A 15,701-nucleotide genomic window follows, 5' to 3' on the forward strand; every position below is an offset into this window, starting at 1 on the left:
AGTCTGGATACAGTCAGAAGGGTCACCTATGACAAGACAGTCAAATGGAATCAAGAGTGCAAGCAGTTGCCAAAAATTGCACACAGTGTTGGTCTCTTATTGTCAGCACCAAGCCCTGGTCAGACTGAGGCTTATGTGTTTATGCTTATGCTTTGGTAGCAATGGTGATGGCTGCTGCTGTGCTGCTGATAGAGTTGCCAGCTGAAGTAAGGAACAGGACTTCTTGTCCTTTCAATATTTGTATAGAAGAAGGAATTTCAGTAGTGTAATTGCATCCAGTAACAAACAGCCATTGTTGAAACAAGATTCAACTGCCAGCCTTTTTGGTGTGTAATGTACTAACTTGTGCTTTATCTTAGGAAGCAAAATGTCTCATGCTGGCACTGGGGAAAAACCCACAGTAAAGTACCAACCATGTGTTGCTCTTTGTCTGTAGTCATGCTTATGTAGGATTCTCAAGCAGTCATACTTCTTCACTGACACTGAGATTTGTATTCAAAGAGGGTGACAAGCTCCTTAGACCCAAATTTCATCTCAGTAGCCATGTCGGAATTTGGGAAAGTGAACACTCTGAAAGTCCAAGAGATCTGTGGCTCTTTAGTTTTTGAATGGTGTTCAGTGTTTACCATTATGTGCATTGATATCTTGACAGTTGTTGTTGCTGTTGTTGTTGTGAGCCTTCAAGTCATTTCCAATTCCAATGTTCCATAAAGCGAACATATTGTGGGCTTTTCTTGGCAAGATTTGTTCAGAGGAGGTTTGCCTTTGCTTTCCCTGAGACTGAGAGAGTGCAGCTTGGCCAAGATCACCCAGTGGCATTCATGGCTGAAAGGTAAAGGTAAGGGTATTCCCCATTGGCAAGGTTATCTTACCATAGGGGGCAGTGCTTATCTCCGTTAGTTACTAAGCCGAAGAGCCAGCATTGTCAAAGACTACTCTGTGATCATGTGCCCAGCATGATTGCATAGAATGCTGTTTACCTTCCCACTGAAGTGGTACCCATTTATCTACTTGCATTTGCATGCTTTTGAACTGCTAGGTTGACAGAAGCTGGGACTAGTGATAGCAGCTCATCCCATCATGCAGCACCTGGGCCTTGAACTGCCAACCTGCCGATCTTGCAGAGTCAGCATCTTAGCCACTTGAGCCACCGCATCCTTGCTGAGCTGAGAATCAAACCCTGGTCCAGCACTCAAACCACTGTACCACCTTTATTGTTTTTATAATTAACTGGCTTATTTAGCACTCCTGACAATATGGAGAACTTCCATCCATAGAAGTGTTACTGAGTATGGTTTTATATAAAATTTTGGGTGCCATACAGTCTGAAGCCATGACCCCTGACTGACTCCACAGCAAGCCGCCATTAACCTAAAGGTGAGCAGACCACATAGCCAGCTGCCTTGCAAAGGCATGGTCTCAGAAAAAGGTAGATTCAAACCTGTAAGAGGAAGTTTTGGGAGTTGCTAAACCATAAATAATAAATAAAATTTTTATTTCTATCCCGCTTTTTGCCAGGCAATCAAAGCGGCATACAACAGGTTAAAATACATCCATATATACATAATACCCCCCTTAAAACAAGATTAAACAATGTAAGATTAAAAACTAAGAGCTAAATAAAAACCAGATTCGCAGAGACCTACATAGAGGAAGACAATAGAAATGGCTTCCTCACTAATGAGCCAGTGATTAAACTTAACGGCTCATCCATCAAGGTATCTGCTCTCCTGAAAAGTGTCAGACCTCTTGCATTGTGCAACCATTGTGTAAAGTTCAGCTTAGACAAAGATAAGCAATCAATGTCTTTGTCCCGCCAGGCAGCCATAGCCTGAGGATAGGTTTAGCCCTATATAAGGTCCTAGTTTCCAGCCCTCCAGTGGACTTCTTGAGCTTCCAGTTCTGAGCCTGAGTTCCTAGAGCCTCTTGCTCTGCTGAAATCACTTGAGCGAAGCCAAGCTCACTGTCACCGGGCCTCTAAGTTAGCTTTGCCCGCTCTTTCCTTTTTCCGTTCCCGCGGCCGTGTCTCACCATCCATCCTACATCTCATCTGGTTCCTTGGAGAAGACGTCTAAGGTAAATATTCCCAACGGTGTCTCTGTCTTTCCTCCTTTACTCCCCGAACTCACCCCTCCCAGCTACAGCATTGAATGTGTGTGCGTGTGTGATCCTTTTTGTTGTGTGGCTTTAAATAAATGTTCATATTTTAATTGCACCTCATTGGCATTCTAGTCTCTTTCTCTTGGGGGTGGACTAGGCGACCTCTAGTATACACATAGGGACACGATCACGTGTGTGTGTTGTTAGGACATGCCCCTCGTAATATTTGAGCTAATTAAAATTCCCCTAATTTGATCCTTCCTAACAGAAGAGGTTCTTGCTTTCATAGAATCATAGAGGTGGACGGGATCACAAGGGCCATCCAGTGCAGCCACTTGCCATTTCTTTTTTTGTAATTTGAACCCATTGTTTTTGTTCTAGTCTCTGGAGCAACAGAAAACAAGCTCACTCCATCTTCTACATGACATCCCTTTCGATATGTAAAGATAGTTATCATGTCACCTCTCAGTCTTCTCTTCTCCAAGCTAAACATACCCAGCTCCCTCACTCATTCATCATAAGGCTTGGTTTCCAGAAATGTTCATAAATTTACAGTCTATGAGAGGAAATTGACAGGAAGATATGGTGAGGGGATGCAGCTCATAGGTGCACCTCCTCCTGGCATGTTTAGTCTGGGATGCCTGAGAAGGACTACTGATACATATCTTGGCCTGTTGAGTGTAGCAATGCACACAACAAGGGTGAATGGAATTGTTTGCAAAGTTCCTTTTGGCAGACTGTCATATGAAGCATCGAGACCCTACCCCAGCTGCCTTGTTTCACAATGTAAATATTGAATAATCTCATTCGCCTTCACTTGGGTCGGGAGGTTTGAATAATTTAACAATAGGTCATTTGAGCTCTGTTGTGTCATCAGCTAATTACTGAATTTATGTCCATCAATAGAGGAGCTGCGGTAGTATTTGAAATTCCATTTATTGCACTTGAGCTTAATGCTTACTGTTACTCTTCCTCTGCATTTTTTCCCGTCATGAAAATTAACCCACAATATATCTTCTTCTCCCCCCACCCCCTTTTTTTGCCCTTTCTGGAAAGAAAACAAACAGCTCCCTTGCCAAGTCCTTCATTACACGGCTTCTTTCCCTCCCTCGTGAATTGTGATCTAACAGCAGCCTAGCAGAAAGCTTAGGGGCCTTTGAAGTGTTGCACTAATATGATTAATACATAGTTACATCCTGTTATGATGCACTTTGCAGTGTACATTTTAAATGAAAAATGTAGAGTGGGTTTCATTTTAGTCTTTTTTTAAAACTAGCATACTAAATGAACAGCACTGAAAGTGGTCTTTAATAACAAGTAGGGCAGGCACTTTCAACATGCAAATAGGCTATTGTTTGTAGGTTAATCGTGATTCTGATGAAAAATATATGTTTTTGTAACTAATAAGAAACCCAGGGGAATACAAGGGTGGTGGTGAGGAGAGATTAAACTGCAAAATCTGCAGCTGTATACTGGCTTGGTGAAAGAAATGTTATTTCTTTAAAATTTCTTTATTTTGGTGAATTATCTCATAAATATTATTTTTCTTGGAGGAAATGTTTTTGGAAGAAACATGAGTCTTTACAATGGTCCAACCAAGAGCAAGAGTTGTTTACAACATCAAAAATATTCCAATTCAGGTTGTATAGGATAATACAGATTACCTTGTATTGGTGCCTCTTGGAATATTTTAGGGATATGTGACAACAACCAGGGTGGAGACAACAGATAGCTAAGAAGTCAATTGACTAACACCATGTTTGCTGTTCCTCTTCAAGAAACTCATATTCTTGGAAGCCTGTCTTTACTGCAAAGATGGAGAGAGGATGGATCCTTATAAAGTTCTTTTTTTCTTCAGCACAGCAACAGACAAAACTTGCTCTCAGATCTCAGGGGTGTTTGTTTCTCAGAAGGGAAAGGGACAGCAAACAAGTTAGGCAATGGATTCCTTGAGAACATGGTGGAAATGTAAAAAGGGGTTTCCCCTTAATTTCAGCACAATGGACAAATGAAAGAAATAATTTACATGTAGATTCAGTCAAAGGTTTGTTGGTAGTAAAGTACAATTTTAAGCATTTATATTGCTTAGAGTTCTATAAGTATATTGCAAGCCAACAAGACATTTTAATGAAGATAAGTTCATCACTACATAAGAAAATACAGTATATGCAATATAGCTTTTAAAAAACACACAATAAATATATATTTATAGCAGTGTTTTTAGCTTTTATTTTGTAATGTCCTGCATTTTTCTTGAATGTTATACATTTTGAGATGCCTTGCCCTCCTTTGCAGTTATGACATCTGGTCATCCTGGGTGCATTTTGGACTGAAAACCCCCCTTCACAAGCTGAAAAATCCAGTATCAAACATGCAGGTCTTCCCTGCTACCTGGGGTATATCTACATTGTATAATATAACAGCTTTATACCACTCTTTCATCACTCTGTCTGTTCCACTGAGTCATGGGAGTTATCCTTTGGTGAGGTTCTTAGCAACTTCTGCCAAAAAGAGCCTTGTCATATCTCCTTTGATTAGAGTATGAGACCTCTCTGAGTACCTCAGTAACCAAAGAATGAATTCCAAGATTCCCTAAACTGGAACGATGACAGTTAAAGTATTATCAAAATACTTCTTTAAAGAACTACAAAGAAACTACTATAACTGTACAATGTGGATCCATTCTGGTGATGTAAAATATAGAGGCAGGCAGACAGGAAGGAAAGTCCTATATTTTCTGGATTTCTCAAAAGTCTCAGTTCCTAAAGGAATATTTCATGCTGAAACATTTCAGCTGTCAATAAACAGCTATTCAGTTCACCTCATTCAGCACTGGGCTTGTTGCCCACTTCTTTTCTTTGGCCTTGAGGATATTTAAGTATCTTCCCTGTTGTTGGTTTTGGCCTCTTTTATTGCAACAAAGAAAGTTTATTTCTCACTACTTCAGTTATGAAACTATAATAGAAACTGCACATGAAGGTTCCCATCATATTGCTCACTAGCAAGTACTTGCTCTTCCATGTTTCTAAATTTTGTCCATTGATTTGATTTTTTAAAATTATTTTACTTATATCCTGCTTTTCTCCAACTCTATGATTCTAAGAAAATCCTTAGTTGGACCAAAAGAAAGCCCTCCTGCACAGATCTCCAAGCTCGGGAAGGCTCATATAGGGAGAAACAGTGGACTTGAGCTGTGTGGGACCATGTAGGCCAGCACTTGGAATTATGTCTAGAAATGGATCGGCAACCAGTGGAGCCATTTCAGCAAGGGGACAATATGCTCCCTATAGCCTGTCCCAGTAAGCAGCCTGACCATAACATTTTGGACCCATTGATGTTTCTGAACAGTTTCCAAAGGCAGCCCTACATGGAATGTGTTACAGCAATCTGAACAGGATGTAATCAGGGCATATGTCACCTTAGCCAGAACGGAATTTTGCAAAGGCTCTCAGTAAAACAATGAGCTCTAGATCCTTATTTTTATTTAGTTAGCATCCATATTGAACACATCCTCTTACAATCCCAAATGGCTGACTCAATAAAAAGGTATTTTTCTGCCAGTGAAAGGAGAGCGGGGGGGGGGCAACTTTACCTCCTGTGGAAGGGAAGACATCACTGGGAAATCCTTTTCCTATGTCTTCAATAGGCAGATCTGTGATGGCAGCAGGACCATGGGAAAACCAACCTCGAGAATATTAATACTTCAATATGTTCATGTAGGGAGACAAGGTCTTCCTGATAGTCTGGACCTAAGCCATATAAGGCTTTATAGATCATAACCGACACATACATCTTCTTTCACTACATACAATACCCACCCGCCCACATATACACACAAAGGCAATTTCTTTTCACTGCTGCTACTATTGTTGGAAAAATTAGTATTACTGGAGCTTGAGAATGGCTTTCACTTCTCTCAACCCTTAGTATTCCCAGAGACATTGCAGTCCAGCTACTACTACCAGCCAGCTCAAAATGCATGTGCTTGTTCATAGCAGTGCCAAAACAGATTTTCCCCTTCTTACATAGCCATTAGGGTGGTGGTAGATGGAAGAGGAGCATGGAAAATCTTGAAGCAGAAGAATACAGAATGATCAGAAGAATGCTGTATGCCAGCCTTGAGAAAGGGTAGCCAAATAGAACAGATGAAATCCAAGCTGAAGTTGTATAGTTTCATTGTTTGAGAAATAATTCTATGGGTTCCAGATCTTGACCTACTGGTATAGTTGCTAGCAGGCCACCTCAGTCTATAGGTATCTCTCACTTCTTTGTGGTCTGAAGATCACTAAAATGCAGTAGCTTCTGAGGCTAGAAACAGAGGCCAAAACACAGCTGAGGTCCCACTGGGTCCATGAAATTTGTCACTTTCTATGGAACTTTGATAGATTTACCTTGAGCTGGATGTGACCAAGCTGTTGATTCACATGATTTTATCTCCCATAGATTTTTTTTACTCCTTTAGCTTGACTCCAAATAGAATGGATTTCTTCTTATATCTTCAGCCACAACACTAACAGGTAGAAATAGCCCAATGCAGTTAAGTGGGTTATCAGGAGCCTGTTGAAAGATGTTTGTGTGTATATAAGAGATGAGTTTAAGGCATTGGTTCCAGAAGCCATGGTAAGCAAACATATACTGTAGCTAAAACCACTTTTTAGTCCCAAATAGAGTAGAATCATTAAATCAGGGACAGGCAAATTCCATACCTCAGCCTGACCTTCCTACTTTACTTTATTTTTACCCCTAGACACCCCCCGCCCCAATTAATTATGCCTCCACAGGAATAGAGTTGATTATGGGGCTTGAAATATTGTCAGTTCATCCCTTGACCAATTTTAAGGACTGTGTAGCCCCATTTGCCAGTTGGGAGCAATAACATTTTGAAGGGTGGAGAGTGCAGGGGGGGGGGATCGGAGGAGGGATGGGGTCCCATAGAAGCAGCATAATACTCACTACTGCATGAATTCAAATGGAAATTGGTAAGCAATACTTATGTAAATCCCACTAATTACATGGATCTACTCTAATAGGGACTAACAATTGGATTTATCTATTTTTTTAAAAAAAAAGGTTCTTGTTACCCGAAGGCACCAGACTCTGTCTGATCTTGGAAGTTAAACAGGCTTGGTTAGTATTTGGATAAGGGACTATATAGGAATACTAGGTGCTATGGGTTATGTTTTGGAGGAAGACAATGGAAAAAAATACCTTTGAATATTCCTTGTCGAAGGTCCTGTCTGCAGTGGCTAGGAGCCTGCTTAAAGATGTTTGTGTTTATATAAGAGGTGGGTTTAAGCCACTGGTTCCAGAAGCCATGGTAAGCAAACATATAGCTAAAAACCCTGTCTGATCTGCCCTGACCTCACCATATTATCTGAGGCCTTCTGTTTTGACACAGGGCAGCTGTTTGTATGCATGACCTGCTCTACTGCCCAGTGTGTCCAGAGCCATGATGTGACGCTTCACTCTGAGGCCAGAACAAGGCATCCAGCAATGATCACACAGCTGGGCACCTTGTGAGGAAGGATCGAATCAGGGGAATTTAATTAGCTCAAATTTATGAGAGGAGTGTCCTAACAACGCACACAGCAGGATCGTGTCCCTATGTGTATACCAGAGGTCATCTAGTCCAATCGCAAGAAACAGTGACTCCAATGCCAATGAGTTGCAATTAAAATATAAACATTTATTAAAGCCACACAACAAAAAGGGACCACACACGCACACACACATTCAATGCTAAAGCAAGGGAGGGGGAGAGTTTGGTAGTAAAGGAGAAAGGATAGAGGCACCGTTGAAATAATTACCTTAGGAGTCTTCTCCAAGTGACGGATGTGAGGGATGTTGGAAGGTGGACACGGCCGCGGGGAACGGGGAAAGCAAGCGGCAACTGCGGTGGCTAGGAGCTAAGTTCCAGTGGGCTAAGCTAACAAGAGGCCCGAAAGAGACAGTGGGCTTTGGCTTGCCCAAATGATTTCAGCAGGGCGCAGTGTCCAAGAGAGCTCAAGTCTGGAGCAGTTGCTCGACAGAGTTTGAGGTTTGGAACTTTGTAGCTCACAAGCCTGAGGAGGGCTGGAATCTGGGTCTTATTTATACTGTGAAACATGTCTGCACGCTATAGCTATCTGCGGAACAAAGGTCTTGATGGCTTATCTTTGTCTAAGTCTAAAGCTAAACAATAGATACGCAAAAAGGGTCTGCCACTTCTTTGGGAGAGGACTACTATCTAGATGGCTGAGTACTTAATGCCATCAATAGGTGAGGCAAACTTCTTTTGTCCTCATTCTTTCAGGTTGCCGGCGAAACTGGAATGGCAACTCCCAGAACTGCCTGGCTACGTGGTCAGCTCGCCCTTGGGATAATGGCGGCTGCAATGGGGTCAGTCAGGGGTCATGATTTTTTTATTGCTTGGCACCCAAAATTTATATAAATCCAAACTCGATAACAAGCTCCTGACCTCAGAGCAGGCAACTCACAGCAGTGATACACATGCCAGGTAGCATGGTGAGAGACATTTTAAACAGCTACCCAAGGTCATTATGAATGGCTCTGGAAAATCCAGATTCATACAGGGAGAATTTTTTTTTGTACTTAATATTAAGAGGAATATTGAGCCAGCTTGTATAGTGGTTTTAATGTTGGACTGTCACTCTGGAGACCAGGGTTAGATTCCCAGCTTGGCCATGAAACCCACTAGGCAAGTCACATCTTCCCAGCCTGAAGGGAAGGCAATGGCAAATCTCCTCTGAACAAATCTTGCCAAGAAAACCTCATGATAGATTCTAGGGTCACCATAAGTCAGAAAGCCACACAACAACAACAAAAAAGAGGCCTATATGCTGGGTTTAACATTGAATGGACTGAATGTCGTCTGGTCCCTTTGTACCAGACTTGGGGTTTGGGCCCTGCATTGTCCACACTCCCCACTGAGGGGACAAGGAGAGGCCATTTTATTTGGCTTGTGTAGAATCAGTATGTAGAGAGAGCTTGTAACACCTTTGAGACTAACTGAAAGAAAGAAGTTGGCAGCCCACAAAAGCTCATGCTGCCAACTTCTTTCTTTCAGTTAGTCTCAAAGGTGCTACAAGACCTCGCTACATACCCACAGGTACAGCCATTCTTTATACCCCACACAAGCTCTATTCAGTAACCTAACAATGGATGCTAGCCTAAATAAGCTGAAGCAGGCTTCTCCTGGTTTCTTTATTCTCTAGCACACTCATCAACTCTAAGGAGAGTTTTGTCTCCCCTACAGAAATGTGGGGTCAGGCTTCTTCAGTTATGCATACAAGGGGCATATGAAAAGCATTAACTCCAATGCTGTTTACTTGCTTACAACAACAAAGCAGAAGACAGCTCTCAGTTCAATGTAAATCCCAAGTCCACTGCTTTAAATAAGTCTAATGTTTTAAATCAAGATGATGAATCACTAGGATACATTAGAAGGAACAGTTTCAGCAAATATGGTACAGGAAGAAAAGCATCACTGAGTCAACTCTGTTTCAGTTTCTCCACCCCATGTGTAATTCATGAAGCTTTAAACGGTGCAGGATTATAGATAGCTAAACTGACATTTTTACTCTCACTTAGTGGCCTGAATAATTGGAACACTCTGAACATTTGAAATGCTAAAGTAATCATTGCTTTGAATTCATCTTGTGATGTCATAGCAGCTGATGACTGACATAATAAATTGGACAGATATGAATGCTGAGAGAGAAAGAGAGAGAGAGAGAGAGCAGGGAATATTTGTGTTTTGTTTTGTTGTTTAAATACACAACAATTAAATGATCTATAACAACCACTAAATTCTTTAATGAAATGCACTTTAAAAGTATGATATATTGTTATTGTGAATCTACTACTGGGTAAGGAGTGGAGTTTCATTTAAATTTTTAGTGCATTTCTCTCAAAGTCAGAGAACTGTACTGTGTATGAAAAGAATATCAAATCTCATTAAGACACTGAATAAGACTGAGGGAGAGCTACTAAAAACTAAGCACTCCATCTGGTAAACTGAAGACACGGTCCTCTTCTTAAACTGAGTAAATACTCTGTAGCCAATTTAAGACAGTTAGCAGAGGTTCTGCAGCTCAGACTTTCCTGGGAATTAGCACAGAGAGAGTCTCCAAATATAGCAGGGGTGACCCCATCGTAACATAATATTATATTATATTTTATTATATAATATCTAAAGAGGGGGTCTACCATGAAGTCCAGAATGTTAAATTATCTAACTGTACCACTGCTTCCCAGGAGGAAAGCAGACTGTGGTCATTCAGGCTGGGCTGACATATTATGCAGCACCTCCTGAATGCTGCCAAAAACATAACTGCAAAGCTTGGATTACTTCAATACTTACTATTACAAAATACCTGGTTTCATTTCATCACACTGGAGATACCATTACCATAACCAAACTCAACAGTGTTGGGTTCTGCTGGTAATACAGAAATTCACAACATAATTACATAACATTGTGTGTTTAATAATAGATGTCAGTGTTCATGTGTGTGTGTGTGTAGCTGTGTCCACACTGCAGAAATAATGCAGTTTGACTCCCCTTTAATTAACATGGCTCAGTGCTATGGAATTCTGGTATTTGTCATACAGGCCCTTTACAGAGGCCGGCCTGGGGGCAGAGTTGAGGTGCAGTGTCCTAGCCTAGCAATGCACATCTGAATCCACCCCCAGGGTGTTCTGATGCTGTCTGCCACTCCAGATGATGCATGGCATCATGGCGCACCTCCGGCACTGCGTCCAGATGATTCAGTGCTGAAAGGGCACCATATAGCTGTGCCGCCGTGGCTATGGTGCCCTTTTGAGAGCACAAAAAGGACCTGCTTTTTGTGGCTCCTTTTTGCACCCTTGGACAGGGCTGTGGTGTGAGATTGCCATGGCCTCGATCCAGCATGAAAGGGGTGGCTGCAGGCTGCCCCTTCGGGGTGGTCTATAGAGCCCCTTAGTGAGATAAATGGCCTTCTCTGTCAGAGAGCTCTGGTGCCACAACAAACTACCACTCCCAGGATTCCATAGGATGGAGCCATGGCAGTTAAGGTGTTGCCAAACTGCATTACCTCTGCAGTGCAGATGCACCCTCTGTGACCATGAGAGAGTCATGATATATAATATCATGTTTTGGTTTCTGGAAACAGTTGGCTAGGTTTTTCCAGACTCAATTAGGTAAAGGTATCTGAAGAAGGAGTGTAGATATCTGAAGAAGGAGCACTGATAGCTCTAAGAGGTAGAGAAAAACCAGAGGTGAGAATCACATCCATGTGGAAAATAAGATGATGCTCTGGGAAAGGGCTTATGCAAACTGATACTGTAGACAGGTCAGTCTCTGTAGCTATTTATGCATAAAATGCTCATTTCTCAGCACTGCTAATTTCTTTCGCAATTTCTCCAGATGCTGGCTGAAGATTTGTAGGTGATGCCCTCTGAAACAGACAATAGGGGACTGGGCAAATAAAGTCCAATGGATTTGGAGGCAACAGGAGTGCTAATTTCAAGTACTCTCTTCCTTATGTCCTCACACCATAGTTGTATAGAGTGATGGCAAACATTCTGAGTGTGCTCAAAATCTCTTTTCTTAAGCCACAACTACATTAATCATAACTTCAGGGGAGAAATTGACAATATGGCTGTTATCTGGGTCCATTAACTGTATGGGTTTATGTTAATTAATATTTTCATTTATTGAATGTAGCTTAACAAATCTGCATTTACCATTTGAAGCCATTTCAGAAGAAAACTATTGCATGATTTCTTGAGAGCTGAAACAAGGCAATTGAAAAAAAGGCATTTTTGTTTATTTGTTTATTTGTTTGGAGTATTTATAACCCTCCACCAGCCAAAAAAAAGCTTCCAGGCCAGCTTGAAAACATTCCTTTTACCGTTCTCTGTCCTCTGGTTTACAATCTAAGACACAAAATATAAGGGAAAGGGGATGACAGTTCTGGGGACAGGGGTAATAAGTCCCGCAGTTGCTAGCTGTTATTCTTGCTTTCAAAGGCCAGAGCAATGGCAGTTGAAACATAGCAATAGCAATAGCAAGTACATTTCTATACCGCTTATCAGTGCACTTAAGCACTCCCTAAGCAGTTTACAAAGTGTAAGCTAACTGCCCCCAACAATCTGGGTACTCATTTTAGCCACCCCAGAAGGATGCAAGCCTGTGTCAAGCTTGAGCCCCTGTGCTGGTAGAGAAAAAACTGTATGTTGACTCTATGAAATTCATAGAGTTTTCTTAAGGAAGGAATATTCAAAGCTGGTTTTACCTGTCCTAAAATCAAGAAAGTGAATAAAATATTCATAATTACTAAAAAATAATGTCATTGTTGTTTAACTATGCTAAAATAATTGTTCTAAAATGGTTATTGAAAATGTTAATGAATTAGAGTAGTTTATAAATAATTATTTCTGAGATCTGGGCAAGTGACCTCCAAATGCCTTGTTTACAGAGCTGTAGCTCCAGAGGGAGGGGCAAATGAAAGCACTGACCCCCTAATATGAATTCTGCCTCCCCACTAACATGTTCTATTAGTCCCCAAACTTCTATCATTGCAGAGAGTAAAACACTGAAAATCCTCCACACCTAGAATTCTTCTATTTGCTGTGTTCACATTCTGTTGGTCACCTCCTTTCTAGATGCTTTTTAGATGCTTAAACTGTATTTCTAAATGCTCAACTTTAAGCTAACTGACATGTTATAAATTTGGAGACTGAAGGAAAATTTCATTTGGAAAGGCAGGACTCTTATGGTGGGAAATGCCCGAATCCCTCCTCATTGGTACGCCTCTGCATCTTTGCATGTACAAAAGTGGCGGTTTTGGGCCACATCAATAGCCAAAAAATTAGTGGGGCTGAGGTCCCAAGCACCTGGAGGCTACCCACTCCGCAAAATAAATAAAAAGCAAGCAAGCAATAATGTTGATCCCAGTTTCCCTCTCATTTTACCATTCCTTATCACGTCTGATTGAATAAGCAGGGCTTTTGACACAAATCTTTAAATAACACGCACTTCTTTTTACTCTTTCCCTTGCTAATGCACTCCTTCATGTTGCAGTGTGAAGGACTCCTCCCCTCCCATGTCAATGTGTTCCTCACACTACAAACACAAAAGTCAAATGTTGACAAGTATTACTTCTACTAGCCAAGGATTCAAGGTCCTTAATAAATGCAGCCATGCTGCAAGAATGAAGCAAGGAACACAAAAGCATCATTTAACAAAGAGCAGGATGGAACAATCTGGCCTCCCAGTTTCATAACTTTAAAAACTATCCTAATTCCATACTAATTAGCTCACCTTGAAGAAAAAACATTCTGCAGTCTTTTCTGGAATATAAAGTGCATTTTGGCAGCACATCATTAATACCAATGATTAAATGATTAAATGAATAGGTTAAGCTTCTGTCCTGGACAGACACAGTACAATCTTCTATGTGCCTACTCAGAAGTAAGTCCCATGGAGTTCAGTGGGCTTCTTCCCAGGCAAATGGTTATAACATTGGAACCTGGTGTGATATTATAACAAATTACTCGAATACATTCAGAAAAACAAAACAAAATCAGGACACTTTCTAAAGGGAATAAAAAATAAAGTGCAGAGATTTTGGATTCAGAAAAAGGTATTTAAAGGGAGTTGTAAAACAGATGGGAATAGTTTCTCATAGTTCCGAAATTTGAGATAATTTGGTGAAACTCACCAAAATCCAAGACGTGTCAATGAAGTGTTGGAGAATTCTGCCATTTCATGGCCTCACTTCTAAGAAGAGTCCAAAAAAATACAACCAATTCTGCTGATTCGTTTAAAATAAAAACCACGTTTATAGTAGTTTTTAAAGTTACTGGTGCAGTTCTTTTGTAAATCCAGTGGATCTTAATTGATTCTTCCAAATTAAGCCATCTCAATATGTTTTGTATTACCATTGGGATTGGTGACAATAATAAATTGTTGTTTGGACAGAATCTAAGAAGCTTAGTGCACATAAAAATAAAGTGACTTACCGCTCCCAAATTCAAGGCAAATTCAGGCTGTCCCCCAGGTGTTATCACATGGCTTTTGCCCCCAAAACCACCATCCGGGTACAGCCTGGCTCTAATACTGATCCCTGAACTTGCTTCAACAGCCATTTTCCAAAGTCAGGAGCTTTCCGACTTCAGCTTATCCTTTAATCATTACAAGCAAGCAAGCAAGCAAGCAAGCAAGAAAGAAAGAAAGAAAGAAAGCTCAAGTTCTTTCCACAAAGGACTTGGACAAATTTGATATGTTTTAAAAAATAAATGCTCATCAAAAACAAAATGTATCCTCATTTGGTTGAGGTTTGTCCTCTTTTTTGGCTGTCCTATCATGACCACCCTAAGCCAGGAATGGAACGGGTGCAGTCTTCCAGACAGTGTTGGACTGCAGCTCCTAGCAGCTAAATCAGCATTTGGTCAGGAATCAAGCAACATGTTGGAAGTTGCCTGCAAACTAAGAACATGGGGCCAGGGCTGCATGATTTTCACCCTGGCTGTAGACAAAATTACAGTAGCTGACCTATGTTTTATTACTATATGTTTTTAACACTAGATGTTCAACAAACTTGCAAGTGAACTTGCTAACTCAAAAATAGGTGCATAACCATCACGATAGTAATTTTATGTTTTGTTTCTCTGAAATATTATATATATGTTTACTTCCAGGTTTCAAAGAATAAATAAATAGCTTTCTTCTAGTGTTGACACAGCAATTACATGTAAACATTCAACACAGAGCTCAGGAGGGGCATAGCTACAGATTAGAGGGGGAAATGAGGGCATTGCCTCAAAATAAAAATTCGCATACACTGCTGAAATTTTCTTTCAGGCCAAAAATTTCTAGTGTTGCAATGCATAAAGCACTGAAATCATTTGTGCCTATATCTATAATTGTTGTGTATGCCTTTCCTTCGTAACTTGTCTGCACTTTTTCTTTGGGTGCCTAAACTGTATTTCTAATTTCATCCAGCAATCTATCCCTCTATTTGGATCCTGCTTTTCTCCCAGACAGGGATTCAAACTGCTTACAAAAAGGAAAAACATATAGTTAAAAATATACAAAATTAAGATTAAAATAGTATTAATAACAACAAAATTGAAAACAATTAACATGTTACTTTAAAGCATTCCTGTAAAGAAATTTGGGTACTGAAGGAAAATTTCATGGGAGAGGGGCAGAATATTTTGTTTTTAACTGCCATCAAGTTGTCTTTGACTTATGGCAACCCCAGGAATAAGAGACCTCCAACTCACCCTACCATCTGCCCTCTTTGGGTCTTGCAGACTCAAAGCTGTGGCTTCCTTGACTGAGTGGAATGTGGTTTTCTTTCCCTACTGCTTTTTACCTTACCAAACTTTATTGGTAGAATAGTTAGATGATCAGTTTGTGTACGGTCAAGGCAATGGCTTCCTTGACTGAGTTTATCTATCTGGAATGCAGTCTTCCTCTTTTCCTACTGCCTTCTTCCTTACCAAGAATTATTTGTGGAATAATTGGTAGGATAATTCTTACCAGTCCTGAGTATCTGAACCTCAGTAAAGCTCATCTCCTGTCTTCCCTGCCCTTCAGCATACCCACA

The sequence above is a fragment of the Sceloporus undulatus genome, chromosome 2 (assembly GCF_019175285.1).
Source record: "Sceloporus undulatus isolate JIND9_A2432 ecotype Alabama chromosome 2, SceUnd_v1.1, whole genome shotgun sequence".
NCBI classification, from domain to species: domain Eukaryota; kingdom Metazoa; phylum Chordata; class Lepidosauria; order Squamata; family Phrynosomatidae; genus Sceloporus; species Sceloporus undulatus.